At 38.7% G+C, this 14,357-nt stretch overlaps 1 protein-coding gene across 18 annotated transcripts in view; it reads left to right on the top strand.

Annotated features, from left to right (window-relative positions):
- PAM (peptidylglycine alpha-amidating monooxygenase) overlaps positions 1 to 14,357 on the top strand; it is a 280,689-nt gene that overhangs the window by 41,253 nt on the left and 225,079 nt on the right. The window contains exon 1 of one of the 18 annotated variants that reach the window (XM_060009092.1): positions 11,299 to 12,570. The exons of the other annotated variants lie outside the window; for them this stretch is intronic. The gene's annotated coding sequence lies outside the window, so the exon portion shown is untranslated. Of the gene's footprint in view, positions 1 to 11,298; positions 12,571 to 14,357 lie in introns of those variants that run through there. 18 annotated transcript variants of the gene reach the window in all.

The following is a 14,357-nucleotide window of genomic DNA, read 5'->3' as shown; positions in this document are numbered from 1 at the left end:
GAGTTTAAGTAGCTTGCCCAAGATCACAGGGATTAGAGGTGGCAGAGCTGGGATTTAGACTCAATGCTGTGCTCTAATAACCTATGCCACGATGCCTTCCCTTCCTCAGTTGAAGGTCAGGAACGTCAGTGGGAGGCAGGGGGCTGTGTTGGTTCTTGGAGCTTCCTTTGAGTCCCAGGGCCAGCGGTTAATGTTTCTACAGCATTGTCAGACAAGAGCTTGTCCTGAGCACCTTATACTCTAGTATCCTTGGCTTATCTTCTCTTCCCTTTTCCTTTTTGACTCAGTGCCCAAGACACGCATGATTAATATTTTACAAGAATGCATTCAATCCTTTACTGCTTGGGAAAAACAGTGAAACACGAGATTTTAAAGAAGTTCCCGAAGGGCTAGAATCCATGAGTTTGAACCCATATGGAATCTTCCACCTGGCCAGGGTTCTTCCTTTTTATATACATGCTGTTTTTTGAGCATTTTTTACTTGGCAGTGGTTGCAGCTATAACTTTCTTTTTGTGAGTTTGTGCTAACAACACAGATAATGCTTTGGTCGTACTTGGCCCCTATTGACTAAAATAGTTCCACCTCTGTGCCTTTCTGCCCCATCACCCAACCCCCTTGCAAGATGCGGTGGTGAAGCTGGGCTATTTATATCGTTTTAACCAGATATACTATAGAATAAAACAGGCAGTTTTCAAATGTATATCATTAAAATGTATAAATGTGTTTCAGCTTTTTGGGGAAAGAAAAAAAAGAAAATTTATACCAGGACAGCTGATTAAAATGGGATAATCCACTGCATTTAATAAGTCACACCTAGCAGATTATAGAGGGAAGAGTTATTGGTGCTCTTTATTCTAGGACATTTGGTGTGCGTTGCTGCATTCGACCTTTTAGAAGCTGTTGACATCATTTGGGAACTGCCAGTAAACCTGCCTTAATCTGTTAAACAGGAGGAATCTTAGCATTGTGGAACTGACTGGTTGATTAATTTAAATCCAAACACACACAGTCCTGCCTGGATGCCCTTTGTGAGACCCTCACACAAAAGGATTTCATTCAGAGGCATTATAACCCACATCCTGCTGTCAGACCCTTTCAGCTCAGTTGGTCTTCTTAGGCCGCAGGCATCATCTTTAACCCCTCTTATGCTTCCTTTTTTTTCATGAAAACAATATCTGTGTTTGGATTCATACAAATGCTCTACATTTTCAGCAAAGTTCTTAATTTGTATCCCAGGGAAAAGGTATTTTAAAGTTCCACTAATTGAGAGACTAAAATGGGAACTTATCTTAAACTGGCTTCTTTAGAGAAACTACATTAGAACTTAATCCAGTGCTTCCTTTGGGAATTATAATCAAAATTAGAATCATGAAATGTTGAAGTAAATTCTTGGTATTAGAGTAAGCCATCATCTGTAATTCCTTTGACTTTTAGATTCAAAACATTGAAGGTTTTATAATCATTGTTTACTTTTGGGAAAACATCAAAGTTAATTGACTCATGGGTGAGTTCAGTGGTAGTATAAAGATCCTGAATGTTTAAATGAAAGCAAAGTTTAAATTCTTTAAGGATAAAACTTTGAATAATTTCAGTCTATTACAGGGACTAAGAAAAGTACCCATACATTGGGCACTCTGATGGGCTTGGTTGCAGAAGAGGGCAGATATTTGTGTGGGAGAAACAAAAGCATTGCCTTAGAATGCTTTCCTAGCACATAGAATGTTAGACTGGAAAAGATCAACACCCTCATTTTGAACAACAAAAAAACTAAGGTCCCCACTTAATTATTCAAGCTCTTACTTACTTGGCCAATTTCTGTTTCCTCATCACCCAATTATAGACTGTACTGGAATACAAATGAAGCCTTTCAAAGAAGGTGGTATAATTTGATTCTCTGTGGTTTTGTTCATTATTATTACTTGTAATAACTTTTTAATTGAGAGCTTTTGATGTGCCAGTACTTTATGCATTATCTTTATGCATTATCTTTTATAAAGATAATGCATAAAGTACCTCTGAAGGTTGTTCAGAACTAGTGTTCTTCTCTTTTTGAAAATGAAGATCTGATGTTTAGAAAAGTCAGGGATTTGCCCAGCATAGCTGAATCGTGAGGTAAGATACTTTTTTTTTTTTTTTCCTTTGAGAAGGTAGACTTGTAGCTAGATATAGGGAGGAGAAACGGGTAGTAAGAAATGTTTCTCCCAAGCCTCAGGAGTTGCCTTGAGAATATTATGGTGATGTGAATGACTCTGCCATGGGTCACTGGTAAGGAAGAAAAATTAAGGCCATTCTGGCCTTAATTCTTCAGAAACAGTGGATTTGTTGTGAGGGGATATGAAAGCACCTCCTTTCTGGCCGTCATCAGAAGCAGTAGATGTCCAGGTGAGGAGCCTGTTGGGGAACCAGAGGACCTAGAAGATATGTGGTTCAAGAGAAATCATTGCATCATTTTGAGACTCTGTTTTTTATTTTCATTTCTAAAGGTGAAATTCCAATTTCTACCTTACCCTACCGCACTAGGTTGTTTCAGAGATTAAGTAAAATAATTTATTCTTTGGAAAATCAAAAAATCACTTTGGAAAATTAGGACACAATACATTTGTTTATTTATTCAATAAATATTTATCAAGTGAATGCCAAAGGCAAATCATAGGTGCTATATTGAGAATAGGAGGCAAATATAGACTTTGTCTCTACTTTTCAGAAGATTGAAGGGAGAGGGAAATAAGACGCAAGATAATAACTAGGTAGTAGAATGTTTTAAATGCAGTTAGCCAGGTGGAGAATACTGTGGAATTTCTGGGGTGGAACCAGTCCCTGATGGAGGAGGTAGATCTTGAAGGATGGTAGGATTTGGGCTGCCAGGGAGGAGACACAGGAGGAGTGTATGTGCGGGGTGGAATGAGGAGGTAGGTGTGGGATTCCAGGAAGAAGAGACAGTAAGAGCAAAGGCTTAGAGGAGGGGAGGTATGGGGACATATTAGTGTATCAGATTGTCTAATTGTCTGTAGCTGAAGGTGCCTGGAGGTAAGGTTGGCAAAGATGTGTTCACATGGAATCTGTGAACTCTGCACTTTATTCAGTGGTGCACAGGAGGAGCTTTTTAGGATTTTGAGTTTTGTGGTAATCTGGTCAAGGCCATGATTTATGAAGACTCATTAAGGACAAAGTGATACGAAGAATGATTAAAGAGGTGGGACAATGAAGTCAGGAAGACCATGGACCAGAGCGTTATGAGATGACTGATAGAGAAGATCTAAGCTAGAGGGGCAACTGTGGGGCTGGAGCAAGGAGAAGATACATCTGTGAAATTTGGCCACTGAGTGGGTTTGGCCAGTGATGAAGAGTTAGAACCCTTTTGCCGTTGGAAGTTAGTGTGATACTTTTTCATTAAATCAGTATGAATTTGTTTTATTTAACAAATTTAAGCTCATATGCTAATAATAAAATCCCATATACACTGTCATTTTTCAGTCCTTATACTATCTTTAATTGGAATTAGGAAAAGTGTTGTATTAAGACCAGAGGAGCCAAGAATGTTGCTTCTCTGGGCTGAGAGGAAGTTCAGCGTAAATCATGAGGCAAAGCTGGGTTAGAATTGAGGGTGTTTTGAAATCCCCACCCCTTCCTGAAATAGCTGGAATACTTCTCCCACTCAGTAGCTTGTAAAATTACCCACCACTATAAAACCTGACAACACCATATCCTGGTGCCTTTCTCACCTTCTGCGATGGCCCACACTCTGTCTGTGGAGTATGTTTCTCTAAATAAATCCACTTCTTACCTAAAAAAAAAAATAGAACGGAGGGTTTTTTGCCTTATCAGAAAGGTGGTTTCCAGGAGGGGGCACTGTAGCTGACTAGTCAAGGCTTTAGAAATTCTGGCCAAATATCCCCTCAGAAGTGGTGATTTAACTTACATTTGCTTTTGAATTGGCACTTGCCAACATGAATTTAGTTGAAGAAATAAGTTAAGCTCGGAGTCTCATTGAACCCTAAACTTCAATTTAATGATTAAGGTGGTTTGTAGATGAGATTTATAATACTTTCGACAGTCAAGGGGTGATTTCTTTGCTGTGTCTTTGTTTCCTGTGAAAGAGTATTTTACCTTCTAACTTTTGTTGTCTTTCAGTCTGAGATATTATAATATTGTTTGGATGTCTGTGAAGCCTTAAGATCCATTGGGAAATAAGAAGTGGATTTCTGACATTTAGGACAGATAAAAGGGGGTATACAGTTATCCAGAAAGAATATGTCAGAGCTTGGTGGAGCTAGTGCTGTTATGCGGTACTTTGTCCCAGCTCCCAGCTCTGTGCTGTGAGTGGCCTAATGTGGGTGTGTGCTTCACGGGCTTCTCTGTGCTATCCTTGGGAATCCAAGTAAAGGAGGTAGTTATCATTTAAGAAAGAGTTTATCATCTTCCCTAAGAAGGTGGGAATGAGATTGCATTGATCAAGAGGTTTAGTGGAGTGGCAAGAGGAAATAGAACACTCATGAGAACGTGACACATTAAGCTGTTTTTGTAGCGTAAGAAGAGAATAAAAACTAAATAAAGCCTGGATTTAGGGAATGAACGTTGGAGATACGAGGCCCCTTTTCCCTAAAGCAAGCGTCTTTTTTTTTTTTTTTTTAGGGTAGGAGTTTATTAATTAATTAATTTATTTTTGCTGTGTTGGGTCTTCGTTTCTGTGCGAGGGCTTTCTCTAGTTGTGGCAAGCGAGGGCCACTCTTCATCGTGGAAGCAAGCATCTTTAACAGGACACAAAATCTGGCCATCTGGGGCCATTTGTCTCACGGACACTTGATTTCTATTCCTGCTGGTGGTCTTCCATATTCCCTTCAGCCTTCTGTAGTGGGCGGACATCTTTTGGTTTGGTCTTATTTTTGGATAGGCTATTTCTTTAATGATGTAGAGAATATTTAATTAAATTACATGTTTATAAGAAGAACCAGTACAATGAAAAGATCATATTGATTAACATAGACAATTTTAAAAAACAATTACAATATTAAGATCAAATTCAAGAACACTCAAAAGTAATTTTTGGTTAGCAGGCAGCCCAGTGGGTGAGTGCTGCAGCGCAGGAGCTGGTGACCTAGGGCATCCTGCTTAGCCTCAGCATTCAGCACATGAGGGACTTGGAGAGACTCTTTTCTAAACTCAACCTTTTTTTAAAAAAAACCCTAGCAGGGGGCTTCCCTGGTGGCGCAGTGGTTAAGAATCTGCCTACCAGTGCAAGGGACACAGGTTTGAGCCCTGGCCCGGGAAGATCGCACATGCCATGGAGCAACTAAGCCTGTGCGCCACAACTACTGAGCCTGAGCTCTAGAGCCCGCAAGCCACAACTACTGAGCCCATGTGCCACAACTACTGAAGGCTACGCGCCTAGAGCCCGCGCTCTGCAGCAAGAGAAGCCACGACAATGAGAAGCCCGTGCACCGCAACAAAGAGTGGCCCCTGCTCACCCCAACTAGAGAAAGCCCGCACACAGCAACAAAGACCCAATGCAGCCAATAAATAAATAAAATTTATTAAAGACAAACAAACAAAAACCCTAGCAAACTAGCTTTACTGTTGTACTCTTACTTTATGACCATCCCATCGCTGGAGTAGTCAATACACCTGTTCCCTTTTGTGCGCATGCTGTCCAGATAACCTTTATTTACCTTTCCCAACCTAGTTTTGTTTAGACAGGTGGATCATCTCCCAGAAAGAGTTGTTTGAAACAACCTTGAAATAGTCTGGCTAGTATGTTAGGATCTAGTCCACTGAAGCTGTCATTGGTCTTGAGAGCAAGTAAATCAGGATTGCAAGTTCAGAACACATTTAGATGAATTTTCATATTTTGAATTACAGTAGTAATTCATTTCCATGGTGTTTAGAAAAACTTTTAAAAGTTTAAAATTATGTAATATAAAAATTGGAGGACTCTCTCAGTCTATAATTGAAACTGCCAGAAGTAACCACTCTCAGAAATTAGGTGTATATCTTTTGGGCATTTTCAAATAAACAAATGCATTTGTTTTAAAATTTGAATCATATATATAATGTGTATATATATATATATATATATGTAGAGGTGTGTGTGAATCATATATATAGGAGGGTTGGCCAAAAATTTTGCTCAGGTTTTTCCATGTGATCTTACAGAAAAATGTGAACAAACTTTTTGGCCAACCTAATATGTGCGTGCGTGCGTGCATGTGTGTGCGTGTGTGTGTGTGTATATATATATATACATATATACACACACACACGCACACACACATATATATATACACACACAAATATACACACATACATCTATATATACACATATATATGTATATACACACTATTTTCATGAATTTCGTGGTAAACTTTGCATGTTTTGCTTCTCAGACTCGGTATCTCAGGAAAAACAAGTGAGAGGTTAGGAGTAATTCCATTTTGTTGGAAAGCCTTTTCACTTTACCTAAATTAAGGAAAACTGAATTACTATGTTTTTCATGAGAGCTGACCTTACTATACTATTTTCAGAATTCTCCCCAACCTCTATGATAGCAAAAAGTCCAACTTGTCAATTAGGTTAAAATTCTCTATATTTTTCCAGACTGTAAATCGGTGCTGTGGTATTCCATTTTACTATTTTTGTAAGCAGTATTATTGCCATCCATTTGTATGGTATTTACTCACAAGGGAAACATTAAAAGGCAGGCTTAGCTTCATCTGAATTGAAATAGACATAATAATAATTTCTTTGTAGTAGCTTGCAGTATACAGTACAGAATGACAACCTTCATTTTTTATTGTGTTATGAGTATCTTAAAGTGGATCTGCCAAGTTACTTGATTATTCTTGCAATTACAGTATTCTACAGTAGAAAAAATTAGACCATGGTATTGTTTAAAAAAATGTCAATCCAATATAGAGAAGAAAACAATAGTTTTTATAGTACAGATGATAAATTACATACTTATTAAAACATCTCATCTGATCAAATAAGCATGATATATCATTATAGACTCAGTTTGATGTTGAAACTTTGTTATTTTAAGCAATTACTTTAAACCTGGTATTTTTAAGAGGGGTTGTGTTCTTGTGAATGGGGGGCCAGATGCACGGGAGAACAAATAGTTCAAAGGGAAGATTTAAATTATGTATAGTTTTGGGAGTTGTTAGAAGTAGAAGTAATTTTGCCTGTGATAGAAGACTTAACCAGGAAGACTGTGGAGCAGTAAGATGGTAGATTTCTTCTGATTTTATCTGGGTGTCATAATTGGGCATTTGGCTTGGGGGTGTTTTCTGGATAAGTGATGTATTGGCAGGGATTTATTGGAGCTCGGAGATAAATGGAACGGGCAGATGCCGTCTCCTGGAGAAGTAAACGCAGAGCATCAGTTTTCATTGTTATCAGTACTCTGACCTCCGAAGGCACAGATGTGAGCTTTCTTTTCAAAGGGAATCAAGTATTCACCCTCAAGGAAAAGGATGTTTGTAATGTAATAATATAAATGCTTGTTAAGTGAGAAAACCATCTATGAATACTTATACTGTTGCTACCTGGGTGCATTATTTATTGACCTGTGACTTCGTCAGAGCTTCAGCTGTGAGAAGAATATTGCTAATGGAATCATGTAATGACAGTTGTCATTAAAAGTCACATTGAGGTGAAGAGATTCAGAATTCATTGAGTCCCCTTGCTCTGTGTCACACTCGCTGCTTCTGTGACAACCTTCATTTCCTACTTAGTAAATCCAAGCCTGGTCGCTGGAGCCCCAGGAAGTTGTTAAAGCAATTAAAGGCTTCTGTCTCCCAGCACATTGCTTGGTTACCATAGTATCCTCTGCCTCCAAGTCTCTCCTGATGATGTCAGTATGCATACAGGGGTTGTTCAGAGCCTCTACGTGGGGATGATTCACCCCGCAATAAAGCCCCTCACCCGTTGCTCGGTTTCCAGTTCTATTTCAGACATCCCTAGAAATGGAAGGTAAGTGCCTTGTTTTGCATATCGGAGAATTACCAAATGCCTCTATTTTTCTCTTTCAGGTGAATGAATGGTTTCTTGCTTTCTACGATATACTACTGACTGAAAACATAGTATATGTTTCAGCCAATTACCTAGAACAGACTTTTAGTTTGTACTTAAAGTGCGTGTATGTGTTTGTGTGCGTCTGTATGCGCACATACATGGCGTGGGCTTATATAAATAACTGTGGGTGTACAATGTAATGCTGGCTAGTCTCCCTGGTAAGCAGCAATAGCAAACACAGTAGAGCTTTTTATTTCAAATGATTTGAAATATACAAATTCCTTAAAATATTTTGACAGGTGTCACAGCACAAATGCAGTTTTCTGAGTGTGAATTATGTATTTTTTATTGATACTTTGTATATTTTATCCAGTTTTAAACAGTATTAACATTTGAAAGGTCTAAGAGGCTATGGGAAGATATTTTTAGAAAGAAGGGCCAAGTTACATTGAGAATTTGCATGTTAGGGAAATTAAAACTTAAATTGTTAAAACAAAGATTTAGTTACAGGGGGATATATGAAGTTTAAAGTATATTGATAACCATCATTTCATACTAATTTCATACTTTTAATGCTTTTCAAAAATCTCCCAATTTGATAATAAAAATAGTGCTTCTATTATTGTGACAAATGAAATCAGCGCTTCATAAAAGTTCTCCTTTAACACATACTCATGCTCCTTAAGGATAAGCCAGCTGTGTTCAGCTTTATGAAAAGAATATTGTAGACATTTACAGCATTCAAATAGAAGAGCCATGAATGAATATTTCCCTTGAAAAGTTAGTTTTCTGTTTCAAGTTTTCTACCACAATGTGCCCTATCAATAAACACTAAGTGATGAGACACACAGGTTTCTCTCTACTGCCTATGTCTGACTCTCTCCGTTCCGAGAGTTCTGTCCATATGACAGTGTTAGTTGTGCATTTATTTCCTCTTCCTTATTCCCGAGGGACTATTTCAGTATACTCTGTGAAGAATGTAATACTGTGTTTAAATGGATGTGGTAGGTAAAGGCAGTTTCTAAATAATTAATGGATAGCTTTGCAGGACAATGAAGAAGAGGGGAGTAGGTAGGATGGGGACTCTCCCATTTCTTTATGTAGCTGAACCTTTATTATATGTAGGAGGTAGACAGATGGCTCTTTTGAGAGGTCAGTAAATGGTCTAGACTGTCCATTTCTAGAGAGACTGATTAAAACTGGCATTTTCTTTCTTGTATTTTTGGAGTCTTCTGGAATATACCCTGCTCTCTACCTTTACTTTGTTTTTGTGCAATATTATGTTAGTGGACTGATAATGTTCTTCATTCACCTTTCTTTAAAGAATCAGTGAAAAACATAGTTGTGAGAGAGTGTAAAAAAAGGTTAAAAATTTAGTTTCACATAAAAGATATCTGTCTTATCTTGAATATCATAAATGCTTATTTATGAATGAATTCCTTTCTACCCTAAAATATGCTAAAATGCTTTGACTTTTAATTTCTTTACTGTTTTGAATACTTAATCCTGCTTATGTGTTTGAAAATTTGCTAGTTACTTCAAAAAAGTTCCTGAAAAGTAGAGAGAAATTATGATACCACCTAGTTTAGATTACGGTAGGTTAAATGTTAAAGAAATTAAGTCAATATAAACTGTTTCCATACTTTTTAAAACCTTTTTATTGAAACACTTTTCATACGTTTGTATTGGAAATAAGAGTATATTATATTCTAGGCTATGTTACATCAGGTTTTTGCTCTTTGTTGTATTAATGTTTTGGGTAATATAATGTACTCTATTGAGTAGCTAACTCTTCGTAGTAAGAAAAATACTTCTGCAGTTTTGAATTCTTAAGATATCCATGTATATCTCCTCCTGCTGACTTAACCAATACAAGTAGCAGTTTATACAGAGTGTACTGTAAAGATTACAGTTTCCTTCATGCTTCAGGCAGGAAGTGGTTCCAAGCAGTTTTAGGCAGGGTGATTTTAAAAATTGCTTTAGGAGAGTTTTCATTCTATTTTTATGTGCTAATAAGGAATGTTTTAAGTTTTATGCATACTTAAACTTGCTCCTGCTGAAATATGGAAATGCCAGGTCTGTAGACTTCACCAGTGTGAGACAATGAAACATGGCAGAAAAAGGATCATTTTGGCTTTTACTAGAAAGACAAATAAAACCAGTATCCAGAAGAATGAGAGGAAGCTGTAATAGAGAACATGGACCTGGAAATGAACATTTTGTCCAGCGAGAGGAAAGAAGCTCAAGCTGTGAGGGCTTGGTTAAATGCTTAGCCCAGTTGTCTGTGTTCGTTTAATGGCAGAGCCAGGGCTGGGACCTAGATGCCTACAGTTGAACAGGCCGGTTTTCATTTATGTGACCCCACATGCCCCAGTTAGAGTAGAGCACTTTTTCCTAGTCAGCTTTTACTTTCTCCCAAAAAAGGAGTGATGAAACAGTATAAAAACTAGGAAGGTATTATTTTTCTTTTGTTGCAGTAACAAATTACTGCAAACTTGGTGAATAAAATTTGTTATCTTAGAGCTCTATTGGTTAGAAGGCTGACACAGGTCTCAATGGACTAGAAAATCAAGGTGTCAGGGCTGTATCCCCTTCTGGAGGCTCTAGGGGAGAATCCATTTGTTTGTCTTTTCCAGCTTCTAGGGGTCACCTGCATTCCTTGGCTCATGGCCACCCTCCTTTACCTTAACAGCTAGCAAGTACAGACCGAATCCTTATGAGGCCATCTCTCTGGTTATTCAAGGCTGGGAAGCAACCTTCATTTTAAGGCAGTGGTCCCCAACGTTTTTTGTACCAGGGACTGGTTTCGTGGAAGACAATTTTTCCATGATCAGAGAGCAGGGGGGATGGTTTCAGGATGATTCAAGCTCATTACATTTATTGTGCACTTTATTTCTATCATTATTACATTGTAATATATAATGAAATAATTATACAACTCACCATAATGCAGAATCGGTGGGAGCCCTGAGCTTGTTTTCATCTGCCACTCACTGATAGGGTTTTGATATGAGTCTGCAAGCAATTGATTTGTTATGCCCTCTGTGTAGTCAAACCTTTCTGCTAATGATAATCTGTATTTGCAGCTGCTCCCCAGCGCTAGCATCACCTCCTCAGCTCCACCTCAGATCATCAGGCATTAGATTCTCATAAGGAGCGCGCAACCTAGATCCCTCACATGCGCAGTTCACAGTAGGGTTCGCGCTCCTATGAGAATCTAATGCCACTGCTGATCTGACAGGAGGCGGAACTCAGGTGGTAATGCGAGCGATGGGGAGCGGCTGTAAATACAGATGAAGCTTTGCTCGCTCACCTGCAACTCACCTCCTGCTCTGCGGCCTGGGTCCTAACAGGCCATGGACTGGTACTGTTACCGGTACAGGGAGCAGGGGGATTTGGGGACCCCTGTTTTAAGGGGCTCATGTGATTAGATGTGGCCCACTGGATAACCTAGGATAATCAGCCCATTTTAGGACAAGATCCTTATCCTTAATCACATCTGCAAAATCCTCTCTGTCATGTAGGGTAACATATTCACAGGGTGGGGGGTTAGGATGTGGACATCTTTGGGGACCATAATTCTGCCCCCCTCAGAGACTTCAAAATATATGGCTGATTCTATCAATATTAAATTCACAAGTCAGATATTTTTACTGATAACTATAACTTGTGATTGCCAACAGAGACCACGAAATCTTGACCTAATTCAGTGGATGCAGTCATCCCTAAGGATATTAAAATGCCTCAAGATAATTAATGAGGGAAAATCATATTAGAAAGAAATGTTTCACCAACTCAAATGTTCAGAACTCTGAGGTAAAGATGTGAGTCTTAGAAAGCGACACTATTCTCAGCTTAATATTTTTAGTGAAAGGCTCACATCAGATGAAGTTAATTAAACAAAACTGATTTGGGATTGTGAAAATTCCATTAGCTAACTCCTATGTGGATGAGCCTGCGTTTCTTTAGAAGCCGAAGGGTAATAGCAAGGCCACTAGAGACCAAAATGTGAGATCTGGTAACCCTGAGTTTTGAATAACACTGTCGTTCATTGATCTGGCATTAAGCCATATGAGTCACAGGACTCAGCAAATGAGCCTGGCAGGTATGCCTTGCAGGGTTTCCTAGGAAAGGCACAATCTATTACCACAATCAATAATGCTAGACTTGAGACCAACAGCTGCAAAAATAGTTTCTCTTATTGTTTACATCCTGTATTTATTTTCAGTTTAAGCCAGTTCATAGCACATGTATCCATCTGTACTAAGCATAAGGTAATTTATATCTAGTAGTAGTTTTTAAACCTTGTTTGCTAAACACTAGTGGTAAAAGATGCAGAGGAGAAAGTGCTCAGGCATATTACTTTGGGACAGGAAGCCTAAAATTACATTTTGCTGTGGTTCTCTCAAGGAAAGGAGATGGAAAGAAAACCGACTGTTTTCCTGCAAGTATTCCTTTTTAGTTTTGGAATAATTTTCTGGAGGAAGACTAAACAGTACCTTAAGACCCTTATTTGGAAGAAAAGGCTTGTGGAACACCATACATTTCTTTGCAAGAGGTAATTATTTTGACATTGATTCTCTTTGGTCGTAGAGAGTAAAACAACCTTAGGATTCTATATAAAAGTGAAATCTGGGCTTCCCTGGTGGTGCAGTGGTTGAGAGTCCACCTGCCGATGCAGGGGACACGGGTTCGTGTCCCGTCTGGGAAGATCCCACGTGCCACGGAGCGGCTGGGCCCGTGAGCCATGGCCACTGAGCCTGCGCGTCCAGAGCCTGTGCTCCGTAATGGGAGAGGCCGCAACAGTGAGAGGCCCGTGTACCGCAAAAAAAAAAAAAAAAAAAAAAAGTGAAATCTGAATTTATGCTGTCATGGGATTTATTTGTCAATTAAAATATCATTAAAGGAAAACTTATTTGACAATGAACTTAAAAATTAAAATCAGTGAGTTATACAATTTGATAAATGATATAAATAAATAAAAGGCAAAATATAAATAAATAAAACGCAAACACCTTTAAACATTTTTTTAAATGTATACGGAATATTCAATTTAATACTGAATTTTCCCAGCTATGGTAAATTAGAGAGAATAGAGATGAAATCTCTCTGTTTTGTTAAAGAAAAAAAAACAAAAAACCACAGAGCAGCTGCCTTCTCTGTGATAAAAGAGACTGTTTAATCTTTAAATCATTTTGAACTGGCTCAGTTGCTTTACTGATCCTTTAACTTTGTTAAAATTATCTTTAAAGTTTATCTTTGAAACAAATCAGAGATAAAGGAACTAATGGAGATGAGAGTTTTGAGGTTCTGAATTGTATTTGGTCAGTGGGTGGTGGATAAGATGGAAGGAGACTTCAGAATCAGAAACTTAAAAGATTGTCATGATTTCTCATTGCCTGTTTTGAAAACTAGCTCAGGGTTTTATGTCTAGGGGGATTTTCCCAGTAACAGGAGTAAAGGCAATCAGCCTTTACTAGATCCAGTGATGGATCTAGGAAGTTATCCTAAGTCTTTCCTGCTCCAAAGGCTTTGCAGATCACAGTAGCATAAACTCTACTCATTTTTCTCACTGACGTTGCGTTCACTTGCTTTTCTTTACTTTTTTTATTGCTTTAGTTTGACTTCCATCTTTGGGTCATACTTGCAAAAAGGAAAGCAATTATTGGAATTATTTACAAAGAAAATTCTGTTATTTTAATTTGTGGAATGCCCCTATTTCTGCCAATTTCTGCTATGGACATGAGGTTCTATAACCGGACCAATGTTTTCATTAACTCCTCTAGGATAGTCAGCTTTGGAGTGAGGATTAATGGAAATAAAGGGTATCGGTTTTGCACATAAAATCTGTGGGCTGGGGCAAGTAGAAAGAAGAAAGTTTGAGCAGCAGTACCTGAAAGGGCACAAAGACAAGGGGACTGATGCTTGCCGTCTTCTTCGTGGTGGTGGAGCGTGGGAGTGGGATATGTTGCTGTGGCCACTGCAGCATAGGACTAGTCAGGAGGTGGGGAGGTTTAGTAAGAACTGTGCCCCATGCCTGGTGCTTACTGTCTGTCCTAGAGGACTTTGCAAAAGGTAAGCCTGTGTTGGGGGCAGGGGGTTGGTTCCTGGGTTTTAGCCACAGCCATGCTGAGAGATAGATGCCTTTTCTCCATGAAGGGTGCAAAAGAGGGGAGGCAATGGGAGACCGTCAGGCAGCCTTCAGGATTCATAAGTATGAGAATGAGCTCACCAGCCCAAAGAATTTTATAAATTCAAACCTTCCAATCACAAATACATATCACTAATTTAGAGGAATATGACTTACCAGTTGGAATATTAGAGTATGACAGGAGGCAGGTGGCA

This window comes from Delphinus delphis, chromosome 3 (genome assembly GCF_949987515.2).
Source record: "Delphinus delphis chromosome 3, mDelDel1.2, whole genome shotgun sequence".
NCBI classification, from domain to species: domain Eukaryota; kingdom Metazoa; phylum Chordata; class Mammalia; order Artiodactyla; family Delphinidae; genus Delphinus; species Delphinus delphis.
This window is presented reverse-complemented; position numbering and strand designations above follow the sequence as displayed.